At 49.7% G+C, this 15,310-nt stretch overlaps 1 protein-coding gene across 7 annotated transcripts in view; it reads left to right on the forward strand.

Annotated features, from left to right (window-relative positions):
* The first annotated feature begins 6,666 nt into the window (after positions 1–6,666).
* ST6GAL1 (ST6 beta-galactoside alpha-2,6-sialyltransferase 1) overlaps positions 6,667–15,310 on the forward strand; it is a 60,620-nt gene continuing 51,976 nt past the window's right edge. For 2 of the 7 annotated variants that reach the window (XM_072868432.1, XM_072868434.1), the window contains exons 1-4: positions 6,667–6,805; positions 8,881–8,951; positions 10,197–10,294; positions 11,036–11,126. The gene's annotated coding sequence lies outside the window, so the exon portion shown is untranslated. The other 5 variants (XM_072868435.1, XM_072868440.1, XM_072868438.1 and 2 more) reach the window with 5 other exon arrangements.

Raw genomic sequence — 15,310 nt, forward strand, 5'->3', positions numbered from 1 at the left:
CCCATTCCAGCTGCGGTTTTCTATATTCAGGGAGGAATATTCTGGCAGTGTCTTCCTCCCTTTTAGATTTCTGAGCCCATTACAACTTGAGTGAAGGATTCCCCTGTCCTCTAGAAGAGCACATTTAATTTGGCTGTCTCTGCACTGTGTATAAAAGTTTCTGCTCAAGTTTTCTGCCCCTTTTTTTCCTCTTAAATCCAACATTTTTCAAAGTTTAATTTAATCTATGAATGCAATGTCTTTAAAATCCATGTAGCTCAGTACAATAAACTGCTTACTGTTCTCCACTTAACTTCTGAACAGACCTACTGCCTCTGATTTAAAGGTATTAAATAAAAAATGTGGCTTTTATTCATCTTCCCTTTCAGGCTCCATCTGCCTTTTTGAAAAGCTGAAGTTTTTGCTTGAATCTTTTCCAGCTGTCAGAAATATTTTGGGGAGGCTGAGGTAGATTAGATTTTATAGCTACTGTCTCCCACATTCTGCACCTGCCACCTCTGCTTTTCCCACCTGTTTCCATTTTCTGTGTTTGGACCCGCACCTTCGGTACAGTGCAGCATCACGGTCACCAGGAAGGACTTTGCAATGGGATCAGGATGAGTCGTTAATATAATATAGAGAAAGATTCACACGGTTCTTTCAGGCTGCTGCTACTAAAATAACAACAGCTGCTCTAGACACGAACCACCTTTCAGCTGGAGCCTTCCAGCGTTTGCAATCCAAACCCTTCACAGATGGGGCTGCAAACAACAGCCCCCTTCTTTAAATCCGTACATATGGACCTCTGCTAACCCTGGCCCTTTCGCTGGGCTCCAGTGCGTAAATACACATGCATGAAGGAATAAGGCCAATGACTGCAGGTGGCTTTTTGCCAACACATTCGAAGAAGACTTGAGAAAAGCTTGACTTTTCTTTCAAGGCAGGTGCTGTCAAGGCCAGGTCCCTCTTTCCAAATGGGCATGTGGAGGGGGCTCTGGTGTTCATCCCACTGCTGCATGCAAAGGCTGCTGACCAGACATCTTCCCCTTGGTAACATTTGGCTCATCGCTCCATGCAGCAAACCAGGGGCTGAGTCTCCTGGCAGAGGACAGCTGGGGATGCACCCTGCTGCCATGAAAACAGGAAGTGGTAAAAGGCTATCTTTTTTTACAGCTTAGTTGACTTTTGAAAAAATGAATAGTTATCTGCTGTTCATACCTAATAGTGAGTCTTTTGCTTCCTGTGTTATTGTAGATAATGAAGAAATCATCTTATGAACCTCATTTCCTTGAGATCTTTTCTCAATTCACAGTTTCCCCTTTGCACACCCTTATGGAAGCAGCTCTCGGGTCACATCCTATTTTGAAGTCGTGTCTTGGAAAAGAAGAGGTGCAGGAGATGTGGCTGAGGGGGATCAGGGGTAACTCCTGTTTAGAGCTGTGGTGTTTGTGGATTTGCAGTTGGTGTCTGTACAGCAACAGATGGAAGGATAAAGCTCCAGAACAGGTGGAGAGGACAGTTAACATGAACGGTCTCATCTGCATCAACTAACATGTTGAGGGGCAGAGCCTGGGCTGGGGCCAGCACACCTCAGCGTGCCGGCATCAAGGGAGCGGGTGTTGTGCACCCAGAATAACAGACCACTGAGACAGACAGCTCCTGCAGCAGGTCTGCGGGCTTTGCAGGTGGAAGGACACCCTTAAGGATATCCTTGCAGACTGGAGTAGCCAGGCTTGGTCTGAGCTTTTCTCTTGTTAAGTGTTCAGAAGTGCGCATGTTTTCTTCTTCTCTGGTCTGTGGGATTTCTAAGAAACTAAAGGTGGTGGAGGATGCAGGACAAGGGAGGGCTGTGTTCTGTGTGCTCTGGGCTGGGCAGCCTGCAAGGGCAAATCTGCCCCTCTCTTCTAATTGCAAAGTTAGTCACAGCACTACCTTTTGAGGGGAAACCTCATCCCTGGGGGTCCTGTGCTTGTGCAGACGTGCTGGGAGGATTGGTGGGGAGCGTCTGCTCAGCTCTAGGAGCATTGCACCGTCTGACATCTCCTGTGGCACTTGGATCCACATCAGTGCTCTCCTCCCTCCTCCTTTTGGACTTACAAGCCATCTCCCCGGCAGGAGATTCTCCTTCGAATGGCAGCCCCCAACTCAGGATGAACTGCTGTGCAGATCTTACAGGGATCACAAGTGTGGATGGTGAAGGCTGACATTGGACCAGTCCAATCTCCTTCCTTGCCTTGGTGCTGTCTCCACGCATGTCCCTCAGGAAAAGTGTGCTGCCTTTGCTGCCATCCTGCTCTCATGACTGGGAGGAGAGAACTTGGCCTGAAGCATGTATACCTCTGCATCGGGTGTATGGCTGTGGGAAAGGGGAGGAGAGGAGGAGCTCAGAGGATGCCGAGCTTCTGAGCTGGCCGTGATGGAGCATCACACTAGAGAGTCACCACTTCACACTAGAGAGGGATTTGGCCTGTCATTGAGGGAAATTTTGTGACAGTGATTCTGCCCATGCCTAAATGGAAATGGGGCCCTTCTGAAGTTGAAATGGGCCACGAGCAAGCAGTGAAGCCAGCCTGGCAAGGAGAGTGTGGGCAAGAGGCAACGTGGTGCATGGGGCAGGGGAAGCATTGCCAAGGAGCTGCAGGAAAGTGCTTCAGAAAGCACAGAAAGTTCACAGCTGAAGGGGCTGGTGAGAAGGCAGGCATAAAAACAACATGCAGAAAGGTTATGGGGCATGGAAATAGGCTCAAGCCACAAGTGGTTGAGAAGCTAATGGTGAGCAAGTCCAGACAGTAAAGGAAGAGAGCAAGCATCAGAGATATGAGAGAGGCATCTTGCAAGACAGTGTGGGCATGGGGGCTGAAGCATCCCTTGTTAGAGGAAGTGGGAAATATGATAAAAGAGAGAGGAGAAGCCTGCTGTAATACCTATAGGGACAATTAAGGTGTTAAATGCATGAAAGACAAACATCGACATGGCATTAAAAAGAAAATATATCAAGAAAGCATGGGCCAAGCAGGCAGTAGCAAAAAACTGGTGAAAGAAAATAGGTACAGCAATCATGAAGAAGTATGATCCTACACATCCAAATGATGGTAGAGAGGTAGGGTTATTGTTAGCACTATGAAAAATTAAGGTGAAAGTAACTGGGGCCAGTCTTGCAGAAAACAGTGGGTGAGACAGAAACTGTTTTAAGAACAGGCTGAAGTTCCTCTAATGGACTATTCATGCTCCAGCAGCTGGAGAGTGAAGCCGGGTAGGAAACAAGAAGGGAATTGAAGATGTTTGCCATTCTCCTCAATTTTAGAAAGATCCCTCTTTCAGCTTCCAAAGAGGGATTACAGTGAAAGCAGCAGCAATCACCTGGTGCTCCTAGTGTGATAATTACAGAGTGAGTTGGAAAGGAGGCGATAGTTTTAAGTCAACGCCAAGAGAAGCCGTATCTTTGTTCGATTTTCCATAATGTGTTTAAACTTTCTGCATCAGGTGGTCCCTCCTCTCTATGAAGAGGCACATCCTCTCTGTATGAAAACTGCTGAGGAGGACGCAAGGTGCGTCCTCGCCCTGCCCTGCCGTGGGCCCGGCAGAGCTGAGCTGCCAGCTGCAAGTGAGGGGACGAACAGCAAAGGGTTGTTGCTTCAAATCAAGGCGTGCGACTGCTTTGCAGGCATGGCTGTCTGCAAACAGGTAGTTGTGCTGCACAGCTAAGGTCAGGTGGGTGGCAACCAGGTTGTGCTTTGAATACAACCTTCCATGCCAAAGGACAGTCAAGGCTGTGAGCTGGAAAACTCTTTGTACCAAGGCAGTTTGAACAGATAACCACCAGCAGCTTACCCCACACCAGCCATAAATAAGGTAGCTTACAAAAGCCTCCCTGTAAGCAAAGGCAGCTTTGCACCCTAACTGGTCACACCAGCACTCTGCTCTCCTGCCTTTGCTACCACGCTAACAGAATAACTGGGATTCTGTTTCTCCTGCACCTGAATACTCATTGCAAAGTTGTACTTGAGTTTCTTGAGCATTGCGCACAAAGCCAGCGAGGCGTTAAGGGCTACCAGCTAAGAAGACACTGTGTGATTGCTTGGGAGGCATTCACAGACCCTCACTTAAACACTTTTAAAGCAAACTAGAGCACATGGCTCCGGCGAGGCGTTTAGGAGGAGGGAGGGCTGTGTCCCAAATGTTTTGCTTGTGACTGTATTTTTACACTGGCAAATACACCAGAGCTGGTATAAACCATTGTCTGGAAGTTCCTGTGCATATATTATCAACCAGTGACATCTTTATTTGTCCTGACTCCTTGTTTATCTGAGATCCCAAGGCCAGAGAAGAATCCCCTGTATGTTTTCCTTCAGCAGCATAAACATCACTTCTCTCTTGCCTCAGCTGCACACTTTGCAGTGGGCTGTGGGTCCCTGGAGTCATTCTGGTGCTTTTAAGGATACTGTGCTTTACCGTAAGTGCTCTGGTGCTAGTGCTCATCCCGCAGAGCAGGGTTTGCCATCAACAGCGTTCAGCAGCACTCCCCTACAGCCAGTTGCTAGAGCTCTCCTCTGCACCTTGAATGCACCTCGAATCCTCCTGTATTGCCATGGGGAACGGTCCCTCCCGGTGCCAGGACAACCTGGCTGCAGCCGATCCCTCATCACCCCCCCTGCGGCATTCCCTCAGCTCCTTCGGGAAGAAGGGAAGCGTGCAGGGATGTGGGAGGACCGGCCGTCAGCCTGTGGTTTGCAGGGTGATGGGAAGAGGGAAGGTTTTCTTTGGATCTTGGCCCCCAGGTGTAACCTGTATAACCTAGATTTCAAATATTTTATTTCTGTTACTTTGATTAGCTAACCTGCTGGTGTCTCAAAGGGAGGCACTGGGTATCTGCTGGGTCCGTGCTGCACCAATTGTATGGCATTAGCAGAGCCACACTTCTGACAGGGGGATTAAAAATCTGTCTGGATGTGCTGCTCTTCTTTTTTCTCTGTTTTTGTCACCTTCTCTTTCCCAATTTTTTTCTGAGAAACCCAGCAGACACATAATAACAAGTGCTATTGGGCGAGTCCATCGTAAGCATGGTGAAGGACTGCTATTTTTCTAAAAAAGCATGCATGCTGTGAATTTTAAAGAGAGAAAACTTTAATTATCCTTGTCATATAAGGGGCTACGCCAGGGAATTTTCTGAGAGTGGTGGGCAGGAGGGCCAGCCCCTTGCAGCAGAGAGGAGCCTTTTCTTGTAAGGCAAGTAAGAGAATGGCAGGGCCTGGCTGCTCCTGCAGTACCGGCTGGGGAGGTGCCAGACCCAAATTGGCTGGTGATGCTGCAATGTTGAAATGGTATTGAGAAAAACCCTATATTCCCTGCTGCTGCTGGTAGAGGCTGAAAATAAACAGCGATCGGCTTGGGGAATGCTACTGCCTTGTGTAAATCCACTGCCATTTGTCTTGCACTCTTAATTGGCACCATGCAGGCAATGAACCCTGCAGGAGAGGTGGGTACTGGTGGCTGGGAAGGTGTTTGTGTGCTTAGGTTTGTTTCCTATGTCTGGGCTAGGGCAGCAAATGTGTCTGTAGCTGCGTGGCGTTTCTTGTCAGAGATGCAGGAGTCAGTCACTGAAGTGACAACAGACTTCTCCCCTTGGAGTATTTTGGAAATCAGCCCTGAAAAAGTGCATCTTGATGTTAAATTACAGTAATGGACTGGCAAGCTGTCCTGACAACCTCCATGCTGTGCTTCTAGTAGATAAAAAATCTAGATATTTTATTAAATCACAACGTTGCAGGGCTCAGGGTGAGCATGGTCTCAGTCCCAGTCCCCGGTTTGTCACATCGGGGCTCATTTGGAGTAAATTCTGCTGTGATGCTACAAGTGCAGCCAAGTGCCATGAGCATCGGCACTCCTGGAAAGTGCCTTTCCAGGCATTGCTGGAGTAGGCACTGTGTGACCGCTTTTTAATCCTCTTTTGGATGTAGATTAAAAAGTCAGCATGCTGGATAGTAGAGTCCTGTTGGATACCTTGCTTTCCCTACTGTACTTTCTCAACCAAGGATTCAAAGTACCTGTCATCTTATGCATAGCATGGGCACAGGACATGCTGTAATCAGCATTTCCAGCACCCTTATAACAACCTCTTCTTGCACTTCTTCAGGAAAACAACATCAATACTGAACATAAAAGAATTTTATTTGTAGATCTTAAACCCCCCCAAACAGCAGGCTCCAGAATCAGAATGGAATAAACTTGTGTTTCCATTGAACCACCACAAAATGAGACTGAACACCTCTCACTACCCCATGAGTTCTCTGGAAATCTTAAAAATGCAGAATCTGTGACGTTGCTCCGTTGAGCAATACCTCACTGTGACTGCAGCCGAACTTCTTGCACGCATGAGTGTGGATCAACATGCGTAAGGGCTGTAAAATCTGTCCCTGAACTTCCACATTTGCAACTTGAAAATGCAGTTAATTAGTTTGCAGATGAGTTCAGGATCTTACGGTGTAAAGTGTGTTGAGGATGCAGGTACGCATATGATAATTAAACCAGACCCAGGAGAACCAAGGGGAAATTTTAATGTGAATGACACATGGTGAAGATATCCTGCTGCCTCCCTGCTAGGGACAGTCAAAGAGCCGTACCTTTTCCAGTGCAGCATTGCACAACATCCTGTAGCTGATTATAAAAGTGTAAAATTTCTTTCTGAAGTAAACTCAAAGCACCGTTCTTGATTTAAAGGAAAGAAGCAGTCATACAGTAACATGGAGTTTGCAGAAACAGGCAGGAACAGCATACCTTTGGACCTTTTCAGATCAGTTGGCTTGTCGTGAGTTCACTAAAAAGGAAGGTAAGCAATGATTTCCTTTCTTAAAACTTGTCTAATACATCCTTTAATTTCAGCCATGCATAGGGAGTCAGACAACTCGATTAATCAGCATGAGAACACCCTGCAGAAGTATGCAAGCCAGTGCAATGTCCTCATCATTGGCTCTCTGCTATGGACTATGAACTGGGAAAAGCTGATGCCTTCTGGTAAGCAGAGGCAAAACCTCTAGTCCAACCCAAAGCGCTCCTCCTATACGTTGTGATCACACACTGAATACAAAAACACTCTGTGGTCCAGATGAACCTGGAAACAGTGGTTTCTGCTGAGGCCACCTTTCTCTGTTCAGTGTGTGCTGAGTTTTGATGTCTCTTTAAAGGTTTCTTAGATTTACTGCATTGAGTTCAGCTCAGGTAAGCTCCTAATTCTTCAACTCTGCACATACATACACCAGGTAGAGCATGAAGTAGCTACACTGGATCCACTGTTTCTTAATTCTGAGCTGGAACATCTCCTCTATAGGAGGAGGCTCACATAGAGCTCCCTTGCATTTGTCCAGGACTCTGAGAAGTGGTGGGGAGTTGTATGTCCTGATGAGAACTACCTGAAAATGTTTTGTTGAATTTATTTTTCAGTTAACTAAGTTTTTTTTTCTAGGTGTTTTGGTTTTTTTCCCTAACAAACTTAAGAAAAATATTTTTACTAAATTCCATCAAGAAAAACACTTCAAATTGAGCGGTTTCCTTGTTGGAGTTCTTGGTTTTTGTTAAAACATTATCACTAATGGCAGCTGCTGACAGGATTGGCTGAAGTGTCTGATCTTTTTTCAGGGGTCTGACTCTGGAGTGCCTTGTAATGAAACAGTTTAGTGCACACAGTCTAATTACTATACACTGACAATGAAACAGGATGACTCAGCCAGCCCCAGACCAAGCTCATTTGATTTTTGGGCCCTGTGGTTTGTTTGCATTTCACGGGGGACAAGAGAACAAAATTAAAACTCGCCTGTAAAAGCAGTTTCTGACTCGGAATATTCCTCTGGAAAAGAAAAAAAGACCCTGCAAAACTTCTGACTGGGTCACGGTGCCCTGATGTGTTTTTATCTTTGACACATGATGGTTTATAGTACAGAGAGGAGAGGCAAAGGGTCTGGTGTGTTACTACTTCAGGGCTGTGCAATTCACCTTCACAAGGAAGACTGTTGCCTTCCCCCCCAAAAAAAAAACCCCATAGAACCAAACACTAAGAAACCCCACACAGTGGTAGACCAGAGCCTGTGAAAGCTCTTCATGAGAGAAAATTTCTTCAGGAGAAAATTTCTGCTGTTGCACGGGGTGAAGGCATCCATGTATGTCCCAAGCGTGCTGGGACTTCTGTGCAACTGGTCTGCCCAGCACATGTGGCTTCCCTGCCATTCAAGGACAGTCATGTTAGGCAACCGAGGAGGCAGCAACTTGTTGTCATAAAGTTATTAAAGCTTTAATCAGAGAGTTAAGGAATTGAAGATGTGATAAAATATTTTTTTTCATGTAAAAGCTACTCAAACCCACCTTTATAGGGCTCTTAGTAAAGGAGTCTTTGAGAAAAATTCCTTTTAACAGCCCCATAAAAGTATAATCTACTGTTCCTGAACTTCTAATATTAGCAGGCATGCAGCATAAATATTAATCACTTCATTGAGCAGCTGAGCGCTTGTATGTAACATTTCCAGCAATGCACAGGTAATGTGTCCCCTCCCTGCCGAGACAGTCAGAACTAGAAGTCGCATGAATATAGCCATGGGGGCAAAGCTGTCAGCCAGCAACCTTACAGACCTGCCTGCTTCTTTCCACTAAAGCCACCGAGGGCACTGGAAACTGAACCCGATGGAGAATGAGTTAACGCTGGGACATGCAGCAGCAGCTGCTGATGCTGGGGGTGGTACAAGAGTCCTTGAACTGGGCTGGGATGTGTCTGGGACAGGGCAAGAGTGTGCTGGGACAAAAGCCTTCTTTTTATGCTGTTCCTCTTTCAAGGCTGCCCGTCTCCTTAGGGTGACAAATGGAGAGGAGTGACTATGACTCCCAGCGCTTACCCTGTAACTGCTTGTTCTTCTGCAGCATAGGAGAAAATGACTTGGACGAAGATGCTGATGCCGGCTTTGTTCCCCAGAAAGAAGCACCGCTGGAAGGTAGGAGTCATGAGCCTGAAAAAGCCAGCACAGCTCAGCACATCCCTCTGGAATTTGGATGCTCTCCCTCTCTTCCCCTGTGGTCTCCTTTGCTGCCTGCCCGGGGGCATGGCAAGGCAAGTGGGTGAGGTTCGCCCCACAGAGGCTCCTGGGCTCCAGCAAAGATTGTTTTCAGTTATCTGCAGATTTTGTAAGAGTTTCCAAAGGTAGGGGAAGGTTTCCCTCACCATGGGTGGTCCCTCTTAGGCACCATCATGGTCTGAAACCTCGGTACAGAAAGAGGGGAGGGATGAACAGCGTCAGGAGGCGAGGGGGGAGTGCTTACAGTGGTTTGGGGCTTGTTGTACCAGCCAGGCAGATGGACTTGTTAAGTTATGCTCCTTTCTGCAAGCAGCACAGCACAAGGGGAATCTGAGATGGAGCTGAGGACCAGCGAGAAGGGGACTTATGTGAGAGGGGAATGGGTGGAGGGAGAGGCAGAAAGCGAGCCCTATATGTTACCGCCCTGGAGCCCCCGAGAGGGAGAGCAGGAGGCTTTTCCCAGCTCCTTGCACTGACAGCAGGTGCCTACCTCTTTGCAGTCTAAGTGCAAAAGGACTGGGAAGATGCTCAGTGAAGGATCTCAGCCCAGGCTAAGACCTTTCTGAGCAAACATCCACATAAACATGCCACAATTAGTGGTAAATGTGGGCTGGCCAGCTGCCCATCTCACTTATGTCCCTACTCAAAAGCTGTGCAAACTCATCCTGCCTTCAGGTTCAGTGTAAGGTTTAACCAGCTTTTAAATGCTGGGAAGTGCCCTAAACCATTTGGCCTATGCAGGAAAGCATCTGCCTGCTGTGAAACCCCAGCTCAGGTGCTGGTGCTCCAAGAACAGCACTCTCAGCCAAGGGTCCTGAAGGACACGGGGTCCCGTACAGAAACCTGGCCAGGACCTGAGCCCTGCACCCCAGCCTTGCCCAGGCAAGCAGGCTCTGCCTCCCCACTTCTCCTGAGCAATGCATCAAGCTGCTTGTGGGGAGCACCCTACTCGGCCCCTCTGCAGCCGCGGAGAGGCACCAGGAGTCGGCTGCACTGCGCACAAAAGCTGCATCTCCCTCAGGTGCCTGGCTCAGACTGGTATCGGCCGTAACAGGAGCACCTGGGGAGAGCACAGCGTTGCAATGTGAACCTGCATTCCACAATAACACTGTGGGTTATTTCTTTTCTGGGGTTTGTTTCAAAATACTTTGTATGTCCTTACAGATATTTCATCTCCTCTGACGCTGGAGAGCCCTTGGGATGACCTCAACCTGGTGGGAGTGGAGAGGTCCGCGTGCAGGGGAACATCATCTGCTGCCAAGGTGGGAGTAAGGCACAGCGAGATGCCAAGCTTGGGCACAGACTTGTAGGACAGGACTCCAGACCAGAAGCTGACTCCTTTCAAGGTGGAAAAACATGGATACACCCCAGAAACAGTTTGCTTGCTCTTTCCAGTTGAGCAGTGTAAACGCAGCAGCCAGGATAGGTACAGTGTACCATGTCCTGCAGCCCCAGTTGCCCCCCAACGGGGAATGGCACTGATTTAAGCAGGACCCTGTTTTGGCTTGCGTGGCCAGGGTCTCTCCTGTTCCAGAATTCAAGCTTTTATGATAACACTAATCACATTACTTGCCTGGAGCCTAATTAGTACATAACTTGGCAAAATGTATTTGCTCACACTGGTCCTTGCTCGTGCTTGTATGTTCGATGCAGAAATAGAAGAGGCTGAAAGCCTGAACCTAGTTTAAGCCAGAAGGTAGCCATGAGCCTCATTTTCTGTGCTCTGGGCTGCAGGCAGCCCTTGGGCATGCACCCTGTGCTGCTGGTACGCACGGGCACGGGGGCTGGCCCCTCTGGAGCCATGGGCCAGCCGGCTCTCCCCGGGGTGGCAGTGAAATATGGTGCTGGGGGAAGCTGCCTGTGACTTGGTAACAAAATACTGATATGTCTGCTTTGTATGTTCAAAATCAGGCTGTAGCAATCAAGATAGATGGCAGCGTTGCCAGAGCTAGTCTCTGTCTGTAGTTATAATAGGGGTAAGATCACTTTTTGTTTATTTCCAGAAAGAGCTCCCTAAAGGCAGGCAGGAAGGGAAGGGCGTTGTGCGCCACCACTGAAGGGTTTCTGCAGGAGGATGGGGAAACTTTCTCCCAGGCAAGTACGACACCGAGCAAGACCCTCTCCCCTGGCGCACTCCTCTGTCAGAACAGTGTCGCCGGTCACGCCTCAGCCTCGCTAACGGCTTCCCGGGTGCGGACACCTCCGTTACCGCGGGGCGCGGGGAGGTAGGTGCGGGTGAGGAGGCGCCCCGGGGGAAGGCTCGGGTCTGCGGGTCGTGGGCAGCCGTTTCTCTCCTCCACAGCTCTGCCATGGCGGGAGGAGGAGGAGGATGCTGTGGGGCCGCTGCCCTGCTCTGAATGACTCGTCCTTTCCAGGAAAGCAGCCGCCCCGAGTTTTTGACTAGGTTTTACCGGTGCCAACCCGGCCGGTACCGTTCGCCGCCTAACATCCCTCAGCTCGCTCCTCACCCGGGGCGGCTGCGGGCAGCGCCCGCCGGTGGGCGGCGGGGCGGGGGCCGCTGTGCCCCGTCCCCGCCGGAGGCAGCCGGGCGGGCGGCAGCGCCTCCCCCAGCGCGGCGGCCCCGGCCCCGGCCCCCGCCCCGCCCGCCTCGGCGCAGCGCCGCGCCGCGCGGGGGAGCGACGGTTAAATGCCTCGGCCGCGGCGGGAACAAAGGCGGGTGGCGGCGCTGGGCGGCGGTGAGTGAGTGAGTGAGTGAGTGAGTGAGTGAGTGAGTGAGTGAGTGAGTGAGTGAGTGAGTGAGTGTCAGACTGACGGACTGACTGACAGACTGACGGACTGGGCGGCGGCGGGGCCGGGGCCGGAGCCGGCGCGCAGGTGCCGCGGGAGGGCGGGAAGGGCCGCGCCGCCCCCAGCCCAGCCCCGCGGCCCTCGGGGGTCTCGGCGTGGCCAGGCCGGGGGAGGTTCCGGCGCAGGGGGGAGACAAGCGAGCGGCCTCGAGTGAGCGGCGCGGGGCGCTCCCTTGATTGCCAAGTGCCAGCTCCGCTGCGGCGTAACTTTATTAATACCTCTCATAATTATTTTGTTTTTATTATTATTATTATAACCCTAGCAGTATAAACTTTTAAGCAGTAGTTGTTCGTGGCCGTAGCTGCCCAGGCTGCTCGTCCCCCCTGCCTCGGCGGACACCCCGGCCGCTGCCCGGGCTCCTCTCCCCAGGCAGGGGTGGGAAGCGGCGGGGCCCGGTGCTCGGTCCCGGCGCCCCTCGGCGGGGTTTTGCCAGCGGAAAACCGAGTCGATCCTGGCCGCGGAGCCTGCCCCAGTGCCGGCACCGAGGGAGGTCGGGCGGGGGATGAGGCGGATAATGCTAACGAAAAACGTACCCTGTGCCTCCAGCCCCTTCCTCTCCTCGTATTTGTACTTATTCTCGTCTGAATTTAACTGATCTCTGCTGGCGTGGGTCAGTTCGCACGGACCTATGAGTTGTAGCAAGGGATATATGCTGTAAGTAATTTTAGAAGTAGCTAGATTCGGTTTTAATAGTTCACAGCAGGTCAGACTGCAGAGAGGAAAAATAATATTTAACGTGTTTTCTGTGTTGCCATGCATTAGTGTTTTCTTTTGGGGCAAATCTCATTTGCTGTATTTACGAGCCCCCCTGCAAATCGGGGCGGTGGAAGGCAACCTGGGGAGGTAAAGGAATGGAAACAGCTCCTGCTCCATGCTGTTTTCGTAACTGCTTGCTGCAACTGGATCTAATCACTGACAGTGTCAAAACAAAAATATCTGAGAGGGAAAAGGTGCCATTGCTGGGCAGCTGGATGTAGCAGGAGATTTGCTTGGCTGTGAGGGAGTGAGAAACCAGAGCTGCCTATTAATGTGCTAGGAATGAATATAACTTGCAATGTGCGACTCCTTAGTCGCACGCTCACCGGACTGCGCTTGCCTAAAAGGTTGGTAGGTAACCTAACGGGATTTTATAACCTTCCTTACATGAAGGATTGTGGAATAGTTTTCCTGAGCTAGGATAACCGTAAATATGTGGGAGCACTGTGACGCATGCCTGCGCCATCCTCCTGCACTCAGAGGGGGATCAAGTGGAAGGAGATCCCAGCAGCGTGGGGCAGGCCTACCTAAGGTGTGTTACCAAGGGGGAAAGGGGTGGCTTTCTGGCCTCAGCTTTTGTTGCAAAACCTGGTTATTGGCCTTGGTTGCGTGGGTCTTGGAGAGTTGTCCTCGTTGGCTAGAGTCCAGGACAAGATAAAGTAATGAGCACATATCCCTCGCACTTCATAACCGTGTCCTTTTGCCTGGGTCATGGCATCAGGGAAGGTTTAAGTGAAGCTTTGAGCAACTGAGGAGTTTGTATAGACATGAGTGATGCTGAATGTTCCCCAAGAGGAAGAATATTCCCAGGAAAAATTTTCCCCAGAAGGCCCCTGGGACAGAGGCCAAGAGTGTCTAATAAGGCAAACTTTTCCTATTAGCTGCAGCTTTTGCTATTTTGGAGGGTGAGGGCTTGGGGGGCTGGAGTCAGCAGGCATGGGGACCTCTGAGGTCAGGCAGCCTTTCTCCAGGTCTCCTCTGCTCTGGGTAGCCGATCTACTTGCCTCGGCATAAGCCACTGCTTTGGAGGTGATGCAAGTGCTGAGTCTAGACAAATCATCCGTTTTCTTCTGGTTTAGCTAATAAATTGGTTTGCTGCTGCTGGAGGTGATCGTGCTGCAGAGACAAGTAGCTCCATGGTGCTGATGCATGTGTGCTCAGGGAGCTCTGGTGCAGCTGCTGTGGGTGCTAGGGACAGGACAGGCTTGCGGGGCTGCAGCTTGGCTCCAGATAAGTATGTCCACTGGCTTTCTTTCCTTCATTTTATGGTTGCTTCCCTTAGGTAGGCAGAATACTGTGGAAGAATCTCTGTTTTGGGCTGCGTTCATATGCAGCCATGATGACTTAGTGTGGGCTTTGTGCGTATATTGTGGGGTCCTCTGCCTAAATGTGTGCCTCTGGCAAAAGCGGTGGCTGGCCTGAATATCCTCCTTAGGAGATGGACAACCCACGCAGGGAGCGGCCACGTTATCCAGCGGTGCTGCAGTGCTCAGCTGGGCGTGTGTATGTCTCTCGCTGACAGCAAATGTAAGGTTAAATTTCAGAAAACAGGACGAATACATGATCATCTTTACCTAATTCCTGCACAAACAAATATTTGTTGATGAGGCTTTGATAAGCAGGCTGCTTGCTCAGTGGCTACTGTTTGTTTGCAAATACTCTGTAACTTGGTTAAAACCAGACTGCGGAAATGGAGGTGCATCGTTGTTCACTGAGACCTAGTTTTCTAGGCATAAAGTAGGCAAGTACTTAAATCTTGATTTGAAGTGATTGTTGTCAGAGTCCTCTATTGCAGGAGCTGGAAATGCATGGGAGGAATTAGAGGTGCCAGTATGAGATGGCTGAGGGTGGTCTAATGAATGGCAAAGCGGACACAGATGGTAACGTTTTGTATCTTTAACTCTGTCCTTGAGACTGTGGTGCAAGAGGAACTCCGCTGCAGAAGCAGATTACTGTATTTTCAGAGGCTTATTTCCCTGCCTGCCTCTGTCAGAGGATGGATGGCCCGCTGAAGGGCAGCCCTTTGCCAAAGGTAGTGCATGCATGACATGGCCCACGCAGGCACCTTAACCACAGGCACTTGGGAAGCACACGTCTCTCTCTGCTTCTGTGTTGCTCCAGGCTGGAGGAAGCAGAGGATGATAATAGGTGTTGGCCACGTCAGGTTGTCCTGCCCTTTGCTCTCAGGCTGGCTGGCGCAGAGGAGGTGTTCGAACTCTAGTTCTTACACCTCCTGTGCTTCTCCTGACCCACTTGATCTGTTGCATTGCCAGCTTTTGAAAGGGCAGAAATGATGCAGCAGAGTCATGGTCCTCCTCCCTTTCCCCAGGAGAGGCTAAGCAGCGCATGCAGCCCTCGGTGAAAATGTCATTTTGCTGTTCTCAACTCGACATTCATAAAGATCACAATAAAAGATCTTACAGAATCATTTTGATGCTCTTTTACAAAATGCACAGACCTTTTCCATACCTCTTGGATTTTGCTAGTGATATAAATCACAATTCTGCACAGGATTAGCAATCAAAGAGCATTATGAATCAGTCTGATACTTTGTCTTAACCATAGCCCTTCTTAGATTGCTGACCTACATATTACAGCTTTCACTGTAACTGCTTCGCTGAGGACGGGCTTTGTTTCTGAGTGTAAGATGGCCCAGCTTCTGGAGATCTTTATGTTTGGAGAACATTTTCACTGAGATTACGTAGAGATTGACT

The sequence above is a fragment of the Ciconia boyciana genome, chromosome 7 (genome assembly GCF_034638445.1).
Source record: "Ciconia boyciana chromosome 7, ASM3463844v1, whole genome shotgun sequence".
In the NCBI taxonomy this organism is placed as follows: Eukaryota; Metazoa; Chordata; class Aves; order Ciconiiformes; family Ciconiidae; genus Ciconia; species Ciconia boyciana.